Source organism: Cnephaeus nilssonii, assembly GCF_951640355.1.
Source record: "Cnephaeus nilssonii genome assembly, chromosome: 8".
Classification (NCBI taxonomy): domain Eukaryota; kingdom Metazoa; phylum Chordata; class Mammalia; order Chiroptera; family Vespertilionidae; genus Cnephaeus; species Cnephaeus nilssonii.
Genome location: NC_137079.1, coordinates 55,756,458 through 55,772,968, shown reverse-complemented (window position 1 = coordinate 55,772,968; position 16,511 = coordinate 55,756,458).

Below are 16,511 nucleotides of genomic sequence, written 5' to 3'. Positions count from 1 at the left end.
GGTTGGATCACCAGATTCCGTCCTAAGCACTTGCTATTTCTCTAGCATAATACTAACTAGCCATGCTTATCATTATTTACATGGTGTCTGTCTTTCCCTTTAGATTGTAATCCCCGTGAAAGCAAGGACTACAACTTATTCAAGTCTATCTCCCTAGGACCTAGCAGGGTTCCTGGCATATACTAGTTGTTTAATTAATATGTGTTGAGTGGATACACGATCAAAGACAAGGCTTGCCTTCATAGTTTAGGCCACTATTTCTATTTCTTTCATTCTAGTTTAGAACAAGCCTACTTGGCTACAAACAACTGCTACAGTGGGGAGGGGAGAGGCATGGAGCAAACGGACATCTCTAGGGGCCAGGCAGGGCTGGTCATGGAGGCCTGTGGTGAGCCCTGCCCAAGAGTGCTGCGCAGTCCAGCTCATTCAACGTAGCCACGTGGCAAGGCCAGATCTGATTTTTAGGAAGAGAAGCCGGATCTTGTATTTTTACATGAAATTATCAGATTGACAACATTTTCTGATTTTTAAAACTACACTTTAGACCATCAAATATGTCTGCTGCCCATCCTCAGCATACACGTAGTAAACTTGCAATCTCTGATCTGTCTTCTGTTCTTCCCTAGTATATAAATTTGTAAAGAAATGTTTCTTGATAGTTAACTGTTTCCATTTGCTAAGATGTCTAGTATCATTTTAAAAATCAAAATTATAATCAAACTTTTCTATGTTTCTTTCTAGGTTATTCAGTTCTTTGGTCCAATTTTAACTGTCTCTCCTCCACCAGTGGGATTCTTCTGATGGTAAAATGTTGCTACAGTTCAGCCCCAAATGGAGCCATATTTTGAATGTCTTTACCTGTCTTACAATCAGCTTGAAATAGCTACTTCCTGTCACTTTGGCTTATACTGAAGGTAGCCAAAAGCACACACAAACCTGATTTGACTTTAGGGTGTTTTTCTCCAAGGTTAATATATTCCCTGTCATTCTATAGTCATATCAGTAAGATTGTGTTTATTTTAAATCAAAGCCCCACATCAGACTTCCACTTCTGTACCCAGCCCTCAATTTTCAGACTATGCATGTGGACTTACAATAATTTCCATTTTATCTTTTAAACCTTCATTCATTTCCAATGAGGAAAAAAGTAAATCTGTGGTGGTCCCTAATTAATTTTGTTCTAACACTGACATCAGCATTTGGAAACAAGATCTTCCCTCCTTTTTACAGATTCCTTATTACTGACATCAGTAATGAACACAGGGTCTCAAGTCTACTTTCTATCAGGCCTCACTTCAGAATAACAGATGCACCTCTGCCCTGCTAACCCCATGAGGGGTGTCTCTTTTCTTCAGACCTGGCGCTGAAGAGAAAAAGGAACTCTTGTAGTGAATCATGTGCTCCTGTTGTCCACAGGTAAAATACTTACTGTCAGTTTTATTCACTCATCAGTCCCTTCACACTGACAGTTTATATCTTCCTTTTCCCAACCCTCTTAAAATGATTTTTCTTTCTTTTAGGGCAAGTCAGATGTTACATTTTTTTTGTCATTCATAGCACTGTAAATCACTTAGCTTTGCTTTTGATTGCCTGAAAATTATTTGATTCTTTATTCTCTGAGACCCAAAGATATCTGTGATGGTAATATTGACTAAGGTAATTCTAATCTACTTGTTTTCCACTGATATCTGCTTTGATTTTCCTTACCATCTATCCTAATGTCTGAATATCTATATATATAAAAGCCTAAGCGACCCTTATAACATGACCGGAATGACCGGAACGACTGGTAGACCAGTCATTATGATGCGCACTGACCGCCAGGGGGCAGACTCTCAATGCAAGAGCTGTCCCCTGGTGGTCAGTGTGCTCCCACAGGGGGAGCGCCACTCAGCCAGAAGCCAGGCTCACAGCTGGCGGGTGCAGCTGTGGTGGCAGGAGCCTCTCCTGACTCCACAACAGCACTACCAAGTGGCGGCAGCAGGCACAGCGGGCCAGGATGAGTGCGAGCGGTGTGACGCCCAGCCCCGGTTCTGGCTCCTCCCTGGCCACCTGCCACTTGGCACACTGCTACATCCCCCAAGGGGTCCCACATTATGAGAGGGCACAGGCCAGGCTGAGGGACACGCCCTCTCCCTCCTCCCCCCCCTCCCCCCCCAGTGCACTAATTTCATGCACCAGGCCTCTAGTTTTATCTATAAACTTTGATGGACTGTCCAACTCACCTGTAGACTTAGAAGCAAAAAAGTATGAAATTGAACAAAATATTTTACATTTTGATAAATTAGAAGAAGCACTGATCTGAAGTCAAAATCTTAGGTGCAGCAACTTAAAGTTGCATTGTCTTTAGTAAATTAATCTCTCTTGGGTTTGGTTTCTTAATTTGTGACATGGGTATGCCAACCATATCATGTTGCTGTGAGGATTAAATGAGAGATTTGTGAAAGTTTTTTAAAACCTGAAAAGCACTACAGAAATGTACAATATCATTCAATAATGCAACTTTATATTCTACATTTATTACTTACTGCCTTAAAGGATAAGGTCATATACAACTGTGAGTGTCTTGATACACAGATGGTACATATTTAATGCCATATCTTCCCAGTTATACAACATCTCCTTAAGAAAGCAAAGATATATATTGCTTTTGGCTATAATCTGAGGAAGGAATTGGGGTTTGGAAGGTAGGATGTAAGAGGAATGAAGGAGGCAATGGGATTTACTTTTTTGTGGCTGCTTGTTTTAGATTTACCCTTTTCTAGTATTAGATGTTTTTCTGCTTTGGATGATTTCTCTTGCTTTACATCCATTGCTCTTGCTATTTGGTCACAGCCTGCTGCCTGGCTTCTGCCCATCAGGCACACTTATCTTCCTGGACTTGGGCTCCAGTCCTGCCCTTATTCTGACTGTAACTCTTTCATACTCAAGAACCCTTAGCCTCATAAGATATTGTCACACTTTCCATGGTGTACAGTTCCTATACCTTACATGCAATGCCTTGGCAATCAAGTCTCCCCTACACACCCTGGCACATGGATACTCTATGCTTGGATCTCAGCTCTTACATTCCTGTCCCCAGCGACGTGGATTCAATCTGTCTTCTTGGACCTCAGCCTCACTAGGTAATTAACTGCCTAAATTAATGGCCTGGCCCTCAGTAATTTTTCTTTCTTAGTAAAGTTAATCACCTACTCCTCACACTTTCCCCCCTCCAGACTGTGAGTTCCAAGGACCAATTCCATTACTCACGTAACATCTCATCCCCAAAGCTTTGTCTGGATCCCTAAACACAGAGTAATTTGATCAAAACCTTGTGCAGCTAATGCCTTATTGGTGACAGCCTTGCTGTTGTGATGCTCCACATCTCCAGATATCTAGACTTACTCCATATCCTGACTCAATTTGAGTGGCCTTGTTTCTCCACTCTTCAAACTTGGGATAGCTTAGATCTGTATTTTCATAAGATCCCAGATGAAGTAACTCATATTCAAATTGAAGTGTGAGAGGCACTGACTTAAAGCACACACATACACACAGTAAATAATATAGTACATAATAAAGTACATTTATTTTTAAAAAAATAGAGATTAAAATGCTATAATGCCAATTGTTTTTATTTAATTGTCTTTATAAAACTTATAATTTACATAAAATAGAAAGATCTAAAAAAAGTAGCAGCAACAAAAATTAAAGGCAATGAGAAGTAATAAAATATCAAGGAATTCCATTTTATAGGACCTGTTTTCTAGTATAGTTTTGCTGTAGCTTACACAAACAACCCTTTAGGCTTCATTCCTTTATTTGGAAAGCTATTATGTACAAATTAGGTGAACTGGAAACTCTTGTCTTCCTCCAACAATTGTGGTTTTTATAACTAATTATTCTCTATGATTCCTTCAAACTCACAATATTGTAATTATATAATTACCGATTTAAACTTTTATCAATTTTTCTATTAATTGGCTTTTATACTTCCTCTATAAGTGAGATTTGCTCTTCTTTCGGTTGCAAGAAATAGAGACTCTAACAGGGTGTGACCAATTGTCCCTGCTAAGACTGGGATGACCCCATGCAAATGGGGATGGTTGGTCACCCTATTCTGTCCAGATCATGTCAGAAAAGAGTTTATTGAGAGAACATTTAGCATGAAATGCAGGGATAGCTTAATACAGCCTCAAAGGAACTACCACAAGTCAATTTTTTGGTTTATTTTTGTTTGTTTTTTTAATGAGATATAATTGACATATAACATTATATTCGTTTCAGGTGTACGATATAATGATTTGGTATTTGTATATATTGGGAAATGATCATCACAGTAAGTCTAGTTGACATATACACAGCCACCCTCTTCTCTCTGTGTCTTTCTTCCTTGTTGTCTTTTTCCAAATAGCAACACCATCCCCCTCTCTCTAATGACTAGCTTCCTTTGTTTAATATTTGTTTCTGTTCCTGAACAACTTTAATCTATACTAAAATGTAAACTTTGTGATTATGTTCTATCTTTAGAGTCAGGATATAGATTTTAATTCCAGGGGAACCATTTATAGGCTGCTCTTAGATCTAAACTGGCCATGGTCAGAGGTAGACAGAGAGGTGAGGTCATGTGTGACCAAACATGAAGATTTAGGAAACAGAGCCTGTGAGCTTGGGCCTATCCCTTAGATGGGAGTATGATTAGGGCAAGCTTTCCAACTCATGTCCAGTACACTGTTCTCATTATTCACTCGTGGCTACCCTAGTTCAAGTTTATTCTCAGATGCAAGTTCACATACAAGTATGAAATACAAACTTAGGACTTCTCACTCTGTAGCCAAATGCTTTAAGTGATCTCAACTTTTCACAGCACAGTCTATTCTTTCAGTGTGATGCCCAGTTCAAAGCCTTTTTCCAGTCTCCAGCCTCTGGTTCTACACTTCAGGATCTGTCTTAGAGGGTCCTCAAATGTCATTTTAGAGGAGAAATGTAATATCTCAGTCTATCTCCCAATTCCTAATTCATTCACAAGACTTATTCCTTCACCAATAAGGTGGTATCACCTGACTTGTTTGTATATTTGAACATCCTGATTTTATAAAGTATGAGAAAAATTTTTTCCAAATATCTTGAAAAAAATTCAACATGGTTTTCAACAGTTAAGCATAAAACCTCACATTTCTCAAATTAGCTATAATTGCTATGTAAAATGTACGCTTTATAATATAAATATCTATGACTCAGTGATTTTTTAAAATTCACCACCATTGAAACTTCTGATTTGGTCTCTTCTGTATTTGACCTACACAATAAAAGCAGACAACAATTTCTCTTCCTGCTGGAGAGCTCTTTTTTTGCTATGTTTCTTTGCAGAATCTGATTACTGATCCATTTCTGCCAATAATCTCAGGGCTTTAATTTGCTTGGAAAATTATTTAGATGAATACAGTAGAATAAAATTTTAGAAAATAATATTTAAATAGAGATGTATTTCTATTACATATAGGACAGTATCCAGAAAAAAAAAAAACATTTGTGATTATAAAAATCAATAACATTTGTCTTCCCAAGAAATGCTTCAGGTAAATTCTCAATTTCTATTTATCAAGAAAATCTACTATTATAGAATAAACTGGATTCTCATTTCTTAGGATTAAGTAATAATTTACTGGATTTCTACTGCTATTCTGAAGTAACCATCCAAACTTTAATAAAATATATGACTTATACTCTGGCATCCAGTTAGAATGTATTAATCTAAAAGAACTGAGGTGACTCATTGATTCACAGAAAATACCCTCTGAAATACTTAGTTCATAATCAGCTAGGTACATTCAGCCTTCAGACACACACCTCATCAATCACTCCAAAGACATAAATAAATAAGAACTTTTCTTTTGGGGGAAGAATATAAATATTAATATAAGAAAGTTTGTAATGTAGTTTTCAGATAAAGTTTTGTAAACTCAGGTCTAAAATCTAGAGGCAGTTTGAATTCCTGAGCTGGTATATAAAAATCCCTACCAGACATTGACTTTACTATATATGCATTTTATTCTATTAAAAATTGGCTTCCTTTATAATTAATATGTATATTCTCTTTCATATTTTCCTCTTCTTTACTATTTCTAGAAATACCCTGGTCTAGGCTTCTCAACTAGGTTATTTCCCTTCTAACTAGAAAAATCCTCTGCAGTCTCTTCCCTCCATAATCTACTTAGCATAGTCTGCCGCATTGATCCTCTTAAAACCATGATTAAAAATGTAACTCCTAGCCCTAGCCGGTTTGGCTCAGTGGCTAAAGAGTTACCCAGTGGGCTGAAGAGTACCAGGTTCCATTCTGTGCATACCCTGGTTGCAGGCTTGATCCTCTGCCCTGGTTGGAACACTTGAGGGAGGCAACCAATTGATGTGTCTCTCTCACATCGATGTTTCTCTCTCATCTCCCCCCCTCCCTTCCACACTCTCTAAAAATCAATGGAAAAATATTCTCAGGTGAAGATTAACAAAACAAATGTAACTCCTCTACCAATGGCTCCCAATTTTATGTCAAAAAATAATCTTGAAATACTAAAATTATGAAATCATAAACACTTTTGTTAGAAGAACTCTTAGAAATATCTAGTCCATTCACCCAAAGCATATACGCTTTACTTATAAAGTATGTGATTTATTTATCCTAGTATATGCTTTATTTCTTCATTCTATAAAATATTTATTGTGTATCTACTGTGTTTCAGACATGAGTAGGTTTTAAAGATATAGTGGTAAATAGACAGATTATAGTTGCTTTATTGAAATTTACATTCTAGGTGGGAGGGAAAAATAATCAAGGAAAGAGGAAAAACAATCAAATAAGGATAAGCGCCATGAAGAAAATAACGATGGTCGAGCCAGCATTGCCCGGTGGTTGAGCATCAACCTATGAACCAGGAGGTCACAGTTCAATTCCCGGTCAGGGCACATGCCCGGGTTGCAAATTTGATCCCCAGTGTGGGGCATGCAGGAGGCAGAAAATCAATGATTGTCTCTCATCATTGATGTTTCTGTCTCTCTCTCCTTATCCCCCTTCCTCTCTTAAATCAATATATATATATATCCTATTAATAATAGAGGAATATTCAAATTGTCCTTTACACCATAACGTCACAACCAATTGCAGGAGGCTGCCTGCATTTGCCCAGTAGGGCATTGCTCCGGAGACAGGGCAGAAGAGGGGAGGCTCTCGGAGGGGGCGTGACCATCCTGTGGTGGGGAGGACGGGGGTGAGAGCCCATAGCGCCCCCTTCACCAGTCCTTCGCCACCCACCACTCCCACTCAGAGCACCCTGCCACCCACCTGCTAGGGAAGGAGCACAGCGCAGCAGGCAGAAGGCTTCCATGCTCTCCTCTGGCGCCATGATGAGGTGGAGCTGCCGCATTGCTCTGGAGACAGGGCAGAAGCAGGGAGGCGCCTGGAGAAGGCGGGACCAGCCCGAGGAGACTCAAGGGACTGAGGGCGGGGCTTGAAGCAGCCAGAGAAGGCCAGAGGGGTCGGGGGCTGGGCCAGGCGCACTGGAGCTCTGCGTGGAGAAGTTCGGGTGTCAAGGCAGGGTGGCAGGTGGGTGGGCAGGGCCGCGTGATTTCGTGCACTGGGCTCCTAGTATATATATAAAGTTTTAAGCAGGACAATGATGCAAGTTAAGTTTCAAAAGTTTCACTCTGGTTTCTGTATAGAGAACAGATTCTAAGTAGCCAGGAAGGACAGCAAAGAGACAAATTAGAAAGATGTTCAAGTAAACAATTCAGGCAAGAGCTAAATGGGACCACAGGTAGCATTAGAAGAGAGAAAAGTATATAGATGAAGACATATTCTTTTTATATAGTTGATAGGATTTGCTGGTTGATTGCATATGGGAAGATCCAGGAAAGAAATGGATCTAGGTTTTTGGTAGACAGTGTTGCTATTTTTTAAATTGAGAAAGACTGGTGGGGGGTGTGGGGGGGAAAGTGGGTAATAACAGTTTGGTTTTGGCCATTATCTATGTGAAAATGTCAAATAGTTGAATATAGAAGTCTAACAATAGAATTTTTAAAATTCCAGAAGTGAAAATATAACTGAAATACTGCTTGAATAGTATTGATAATCACTTAATTTTTAGGATTATATTATTGTATTACTAGAAGCCTGGTGCACAAAATTCATGCACTCAGGGGGGTTCCCTCAGCCCGGATTGAAGCAGGCCAATTTCACTCAATCCTGATCAGCTGGACCCCAGCAGCAAACTAACCTACCAGTCGGAGCGTCTGCTCCCTGGTGGTCAGTGCACATCATAGCAAGCGGTTGAGCGGCCTTAGCATATCATTAGCATATTACACTTTGATTGGTTGAATGGCTGACTGGACAACTGGACACTTAGCATATTAGGCTTTTATTATATAGGATTGCACTTGTAAGTAGAGCTAGTTTATAAGCCAGGCAAGCTCACTGCTTTCTTTAAAGACTGCATGCCCTCTGAGTCATGCCACCCCCTGATCAATAAACACAACAAAATGAGATTTACCTAATATATTCACTATGTCCCAGAACTGAAGTTTTCACTGAAATGACTAGGATTCTGAAAAAGATTCCAAAAAAGAAATTCTAAAAGGTTAGAATTATATTATTTAGTCATGATTTATATGACTTCCCAAAGTTACTCCATAGGGAGCAGCACTCATTTGGATATGTAAGTGCTGGGGTATTATTTAAAAGACTCTTTACATTCAAATTTTAATAGATATACATCTATGTATATGTGTGTTATATGCAAATACACACGTAGGTAAGAGAGGACTTAAAGTATGAAGAGATTGGGGATAGGTAATAGAGGTGGAAGAAAAAACCTCATCACTGCTTTAGGTAAGAACACCATAGTAATTATATGAAAAGTTTACAATCTTACTTCAAGAGTAGCTAATGGCTCTGAAGGTTTCCAAAAGAATAACAAGTAGAAAACCAAATGCAAATTATGTGTCTGCTCCATGTTTCCTCAACTGCTACTTATTTTGCCCAACTTAACAATCCAGAAACCAGTTGAAAACTCCATTCAGAGTAGCTATGCTGCAGCTCTTATGGAGCCAGTGCTAAAGCCCAAATTAAATGCAAATTAAAGGTGTTTATGGAGGAGTCCTTTCCCTGCTCCTTCATAGTCAAGAAATCAACCAAATGACCAAGAACCTAACTCAAGAGTCCAAAAAGAGCAAGGAAGACATTTCTTCATAGGAAGCAAAATTAAAAAATGTGTTTGAAGAGGGCAACAAATGTTTTGGCTCCCAGATCTTTTATTGGTCCATTGCTCTGTTATGTAGCACCAGGCCCTTAGCAAAATTCTGTGTTAAAAGAAGAAAGAGTATTGTGTATACCTGAAATGTTAGTGCCTCAAAGCTCCAAAACCACTAAAAAGAGTGGAACCAGTCCTGTCTCAGGGACAATTCAGTCATTTGAGAAAGGCCAGATGAAGTTCCAAGTGAAATAATGATCACAGAAGAAGGAGGATGAAATAGACACACAAATAGATTGGTTTGTTTTTAATATCGTCAGTGAACTCAGGATGCATATATATTTGAACTGTGAATCAGCTGCCTCCTCTCCAGCTAATGCTCTCTATACTCCTAAAGAAGTAAGGAAAGTAATAAAATTAATTCTTCATTCATTGTTCCAAGATCAAATAAACTGTAGAATGACCAAGGGGTATCAGCCTAATATTAACAGCACTTGGGTTATGCCTTTGTCCCATTCAGTGTAAACGCGCGTGCCTTCCTCAGAATGGTTTCTGAGAACCTCATTTTCTTCTTCTTTCCCTGAGTCCCTCTCCTCTTGAGTGAAATAAGACACAGGCAGCAGGCAGCTCCTGCTGTGGCGTCTTTCAGTATCCTGATTCAGGCTCCCCCAGTCCCACATTTCAAAGGAACGTGAACATCTCTGTTTCTCTTATTTCCATTATCATGAAACTTTGATTGTGTGGAAAGAACCTGGGCTGTAGAATGATAACTGGACTGGAATACCACTTCTATCCTTTACTGGCTGCGGCTCTGGTTGAGTTGTTTCCCCTTCTCTAACTGGACCTTCGTTAGGTGGGCTCTATTGCTCTTACCCAGAGGTGCCCTGTGAATGGTAGTTACATTCCTGTGCTGCTACCAGTGGAGCAGGTTAGAAAGAAGATTGAACATTGTCTCTAAGGGGAAATGATGAGTTAAGGTCAGGACATGCTGGGCTTGAATAGTTATAAATGTGAAAGCCAGGTGAACCCATTATTTTCTTCACTCGTAGCTGAGGCTTAGCTGAGGATCTAATATCCCTAGAGTGGTACGCACATTATTTGAACTTGTTCCATGCAGAGTGTTTTATCTTTTTTTTATGAGATTTTTATTTTATTTTATTGTTTAAGGTATTACAAATAGTAGTACATATGGCTCCTTTTTTTCCCCCCATTGACCTCCCCCTGGCCTCCCCTATCCCCTGGCACTTGCCCTCACCATCCACGCCCCTCCCCCCCCCTTCCCCAGTGTCTTGCATCTATTGGTTGTGCTTATATGCATGCATACAAGTCCTTCGGTTGATCTCTTACCCCCTCAACCCTCCCCTGCCTTCCCGATGTAGTTTGACAGTCTGTTAGATACTTCTTTGCCTCTATCTATTTTTGTTCAACAGTTTATAATGTTCTTTATATTCCACAAATGAGTGAGATCATGTGATATTTACCTTTCACTGACTGGCTTGCAGAGTGTTTTAAAACCTTCTATGGCTCCCTGCCTTTTTCAGGCTAAAGTGCAAACACGTCATGACATTTAAAGGTATCCGTGTGCCCTGCCTCCTCTCTCCAGGTGTGATGATGCTCCGGGATATGCAGGGTTTTACATGGACTCGGCTTTGCTGGAGGTGACGGTGTAAAGCAGATAACACTCACCTGGCACACAACATAGACCAGAAGTCCTCAGGAACTAAGGAAAACAACTTAAAGGGTCATGCAATCCTTAAATTTGAAGTAAAGGAAAACAATGATCGTTATATGCTTTGTATTCAACATCTTTGGAGAGAATCCTCTATATGCCACGTGCGTGCGTAGCTATTGTTTGCAATCCTTCCAGGCACAGTGCTTTTCTAGTGTCTAATTTAAATTTCCTGCTACCACATAAGCCTCCTTCCCGCTATACACCATGAAATGAGAAGTCTGTTTAAATAATGTCCCATCATATATGTTTACATTATATGAAATAGTCTTTTTCAATGTTCTCTTCCACCGGCAAAATCTACAAACCCCATTTCTTCAGCTCCTGTTAGAAATGTAATTTTAAGAAAACTTTTTAGTGGAAGTATTTTTATCTGAAGCTTATATTAAAAGTCAAGTTTTTTTTTATTAAAAGGTATCACAAGTTACTGGTAAAAACAAAAGATACATGAAAACATGCCTTTGTTTAAATAACAGAACGGTCGCATTCTCTTATAGTATCATATTCTGGGGGAGGAGATTCAGAATGCATATGGAACCAGTTTTTGTCATCTCTGTAAAAGCCTTGGCCAATCTGTCTCTTTTAGTCCTGTCTTTTAGTAAAATGCTAAACTTTCATATTTACTTTTTCTTAACCTAGTTTTCACACATTTCAAGAAAGCATTTGTCAACATTATCTTAAAATCTTGATCTTTGCAACATTCCAATGTTGGTACAAATGACATATGGGTTCTACATTAATCTCATTGTGGTTACCTTTTTATTATTTAAAATTAAATTATTTTTAAATCCATTCCATAATCTCTAAGTACAGGCTGACAAAACAGAATTGTCTTGTGTGAGAGGGGTCATTTTTATTTCCTCCATTAATAATGGAAACTTCAATGATTTGTCTAGGTCATTTAGGGTGTGTGTGTGTGTGTGTGTGTGTGTGTGTGTGTGTGTGTGTTATAATTCTATTTGATATTGCAGAAGTCTTCATTTGCTTTTTTAAACTGCCTTGCATTCACAACATGCCAATCAATATTTTGACCTGCTCTAGTATTTCAGTAAATTCTTTATCCTGACACAAATCAGTAATAAAATGCAGTTTAGCTAAGGCTTCCATTAGGCCTGATGTTCTTAGGGATAATATGTGATACGGTGGTAAACATCTTGCTTTTGCTTATATGGTACTTCTGGGAGCTAACCAGTCTGCCTTCAGGCAAATGAGTCCCAAGCCAAGGAGGGATGCACCCTCATATTCTATTAATTGATTGAAAGGGCAAATGATCTATAGGAAAAGTTGCATCATTAACTTAATTGAGGGCAAAGCCTAATTAGAGGGGAAATGGAGTAGACAGAGCCAGAGACACAGCAGGCCTTCATCTGTGATGTCAACAAACAGACCTTGTAACCAGAACCAGACAGAGACTGCAGGCCTTCATTTACATCTTCAGTTTCAATGCAGAAACATTCACTCTGTGTGTGTGTGTGTGTGTGTGTGTGTGTGTGTGTGTGTGTTCGTCCGTCCAGGGAAAAAGCAAAAGTGTACATCCTTAAAATATACCTCAGTTCCTCCCAGGTGAAGCTGCCCAGTGGGAATCAATATATTTTAAACAAATTAACTGAACTGTATATATTCGAGAGAATAATCTAAAACACATTTGAACTCTAAATTTGGGGGAGGAGTCGATCCTATTCTCATGTATAGAATGGCTTTAGAAGTAAATCAACCAAATATAAAGATCTTTTTTTTTCCCCCCAACTTGAATGCGGGCAGATTATAGTGGGGATTTATTTAGAACTCGATTATATTGCCAAAGGAACAGTTATATAGTAATTGAACACATTTTGACCAACACCAACTTATTTTATAATTAATAGTCATCCCTAAATAGGTACAAAATTTTATTGCATTACAAAAGATGAGGTATTGATTCCACTGCAGTGCAAGTTAAAAGTGAAGCTATCCAGCTTCCCCTCTGTTCTATAATTAAAATCCCTTTTAGCAACTTCTGCCTCCTTGGGTGTATTCTTAGAAGCAGAAGCAGCTGTAACATAAATGACAATATTAAATTTTTGATGCTTCTTAAGGGTTTAAAATTTGGGGTTCCAATCTTAGCTGACACAGGTGGTAATGGTCAGAACATGTGCATTTTATTCTTCCAGAACACTTTCCATGTTCAACTAGCTGTTGGGTGCATTCTTCTCTGACTGTTGCAGTACAAACAAAATCTCTCATAAGAAATGCCACTTAAAAGAAATAAAGAATGCAAGCAGTCATATTTGGCTACAGCTTTTGTTGTCAAAATACATAGTATTAATTCTCAATTCTTCAACTGCAGTCTTTAACTTTGAAAAAACTGGACCCTGTTTCTTATTTCTCACGCCTACATCGATTTCTATATTTAAATAAGAAAATTATAGCAATGTTAAGAAATAGAAAGGATGGCTAATAAAATATTTCAGCAGAGAGAAAATTCACTTATTAATTAACTGAAATTTTATTTAGCTAAGAATGCCAACTAGGTACTCTGAGCAATAAAATTCAGGCCTTTTATATGTAAAGAAAAATACTAATGACATTGGGTAGGAGACTAGTAAAAATTTGCACCAGTAGGAACTTAAAATTGTATTAATACATTGTCTTGTTAGAAATATGGATCAATAATGGTATTTTGAGACTTGGCTAGGAAAGTCTTTTTTTTTTTTTTTTTCTATCAATTTTCCCCCGAATACTTACACTTCTGCTTTTTAGGTTTGATTCGTGTGCAAAACCGTATTAGGAGAAAGAACTAATCACAGACAAGGTTTGTTCTCAGTGGGCATGTGATCATAAAGAGCTGTCTAGTAGCAGCCACTCATCATCAGAAGAGGCATGCATGCTTTATCTTCCAGAATATTTTCTTTGTAAGTGATAAAATCACAAATTCCATCCAAAAGTAAAAAAGGAGTCAGTAGCCTCTGGTTTGATGGTCAGTTGGACTCAACAATTTCAAATTGCCTTGTTGGTTAGTATAGAGACGATCTCATTTTCCCCTCAGATGACACTTACTAAGAGATTGTTGTGAGGCATTACAAAGTATAATTTTTGGAGTAATAATAACATTTATTTTTTCAACTTTAAATGCAAGGAGTTACTGGTTTGTTATGTTTAGTAGTAATGTTCTCACTACGAATCCATAAAAATCTTGACAGGCTTTTAATATTTTTTTCTCTTCACATCTTTGAAAGAGAAAATGTGAGTCTGAGATGATCATTTAGACCTCTACTAGAGTGGTCATTTTGGATTAACTAACTTTGGTTTTACATCATACTGCATTTGCTTCTGGAGAAACAGAGCTGAGGGCTTTTGCACCTAAAAGGCCTTGGAGAGGAATGTCAAGTCTAGGTCTCATTGTGTCATAGATTCTAATGCCTGAGCTGTAATAACACTGGCTTGAATTGGACAAAGAAAATACATGACATAAGTCTTCAAATCACAGGATTCAAAATCTTCCCAGATTTCCTAATTATGGGATCCAAACACCACCAGCACTACTTAAAAAAAATCATACTATGAATTTCATGAATTATTCTAAAAATCCTATATAATAAAAGCCTAATATGCTGTCATACCAGTTGCTATGACATGCACTGACCACCAGGGGGCAGATGCTCCGACTGGTAGGTTAGCTTGCTGCTGGGGTCCAGCTGATCAGGACTGGGCAAGATGGGCTGGGCACACCCTGGAGCCCTCTCGTGGCCTCTTCCCGGCCCTGAGAGTGTACTGGTGGGGCCCCTCTGCCTGGACTGCACCCTCTCGCAATCTGGGATCCCTCGGAGGATGTCAGAGAGCCTGTTTCGCCCGATCCCCACAGGTCAGGCCGAGGGACCCCACTGGTGCACAAATCATTGCACTGGGCCTCTCGTTTATGCTATAATTTCATAAATTACTAAAAATTCATGAAATTGTTACCTAACAAGGGTCCTCCGCCCAATGTGCGTAGGAGCCAAAACTAGGACACTGGCTTTTCAGAAAAAATAAGAGCCTTTATTATTTTGGGGTCCACCCACCAGGAGATAGGAGATGCCACTCAAATCTGTCTCCTCCTTCCATGGTTGGGGGCGGGTTTTTTTAGGGATTAGTGGGGGACAAGTATGTGGGAGCGCTGGTGGGCAAGTTTTGGTTGGAGAGCTTTGGAACTTAGCCATTTTATGGTATGAGGCTTCAGCACTGGCTCTTTCTGGACAATGGACTTCTGCAAGGGTTCTGGTGTTCAAGGTCCAGTCACATCCCATCCTTTGGTTCCGGGTGCAGCTGGATACATGGGTGGCGCATGCGCTGGGTTGTTTCTGTAACTCAAGAACTGTATTCATTACCAATCTGCTTTATGGGAACAGAACCAGTTTTAAGCTGGCCATTGTGATTTCTGCGCCGTTTCATAATAGTCCCAGTAATTTATCTATATAGTGTTAAAATCTGTATAATTAATATTTTAATTTTCTTCTAAGTGCTTAATATTAAGTAGTCATGATGTTTATTCTTTTTTAAAAATATTTTTATTGTTGATAATGTTACAGATATCTTCCATTTCTCCCCCTTTCTCCCCTCCTCCCAGCCCCTAACCACCCCCCAGAGGTCATGTCCATGGCTAAGCAAGTTTTTAAATTATTATCTCTTACGTGCTAGCAAAAATTGAAATTAAGTACCGTATTTTCCGGCGTATAAGACGACTGGGTGTATAGAGTCCCTATTCTTGGATTTTAGAAGAAAGGGTTTGGGATATTTATATTATTATTATTATTATTATTATTATTATTATTATTGAAGACCTAAATTTGAATCTGGGTACTACCACTCACTAGTCATGAGTTCTTGAGGAAACTTTTAAAATTTTTCATATTAAATTGGGATAATAATAATAATATGTATTTCATTGCATGACTGTAAAAGTTAATGAAAATTAAATGGGGCAGGGGGGATGTGGAGGTCAAGATTTTATTCTAAGCTCAAAGTTTGTCTTGAGTCAGGACCCTTGCCCCCAAGTCCATTTAAAAGACTCTTAGGAAGTGGAAAAGGAAATAAACTGATGACAATAAAGGGAAGGTAGGGAGTGGGTATTCTCAATAGCAGATAAGAGATTTCAACAGATTCCGGGAAGACAGGAGCAGCTGAAAGCTGCTGACCAGAGAAACCACGGAAACAAAGCGGAGGAATCCACGTTCCACAGAGCAGTGGGCGCCGGTCTCCCCGCTGCAGCTCTGAGAGCTCAGCACTGACAGCTCCGAGGAATGAAGCTAAAACGGGTATTAAAAGAACTTCCGCCTACAGCTCCCTCCACCTCTCCAACCCCACCCCTCATCCCTCCTGCAGGCAGAAAAACTGGAATTGCAGCCCAGCATTTCCCTCCAGGCTAAACAGGGTAGAGCTTATCACAAAACAGTGAACAAGCTTCCCTTTTAAAGGAAGGCTTCCTGTATGGGTGAGGAGGGAAAACTGTCCTCCCTCTGGCCTTCCAGGGTCCAGCTGAACTCTGGCTGCCTAAGCACCTCTAAGTGAAGGGGCCAACTGAGTTGAAGGACCTCACTTGCATCCCG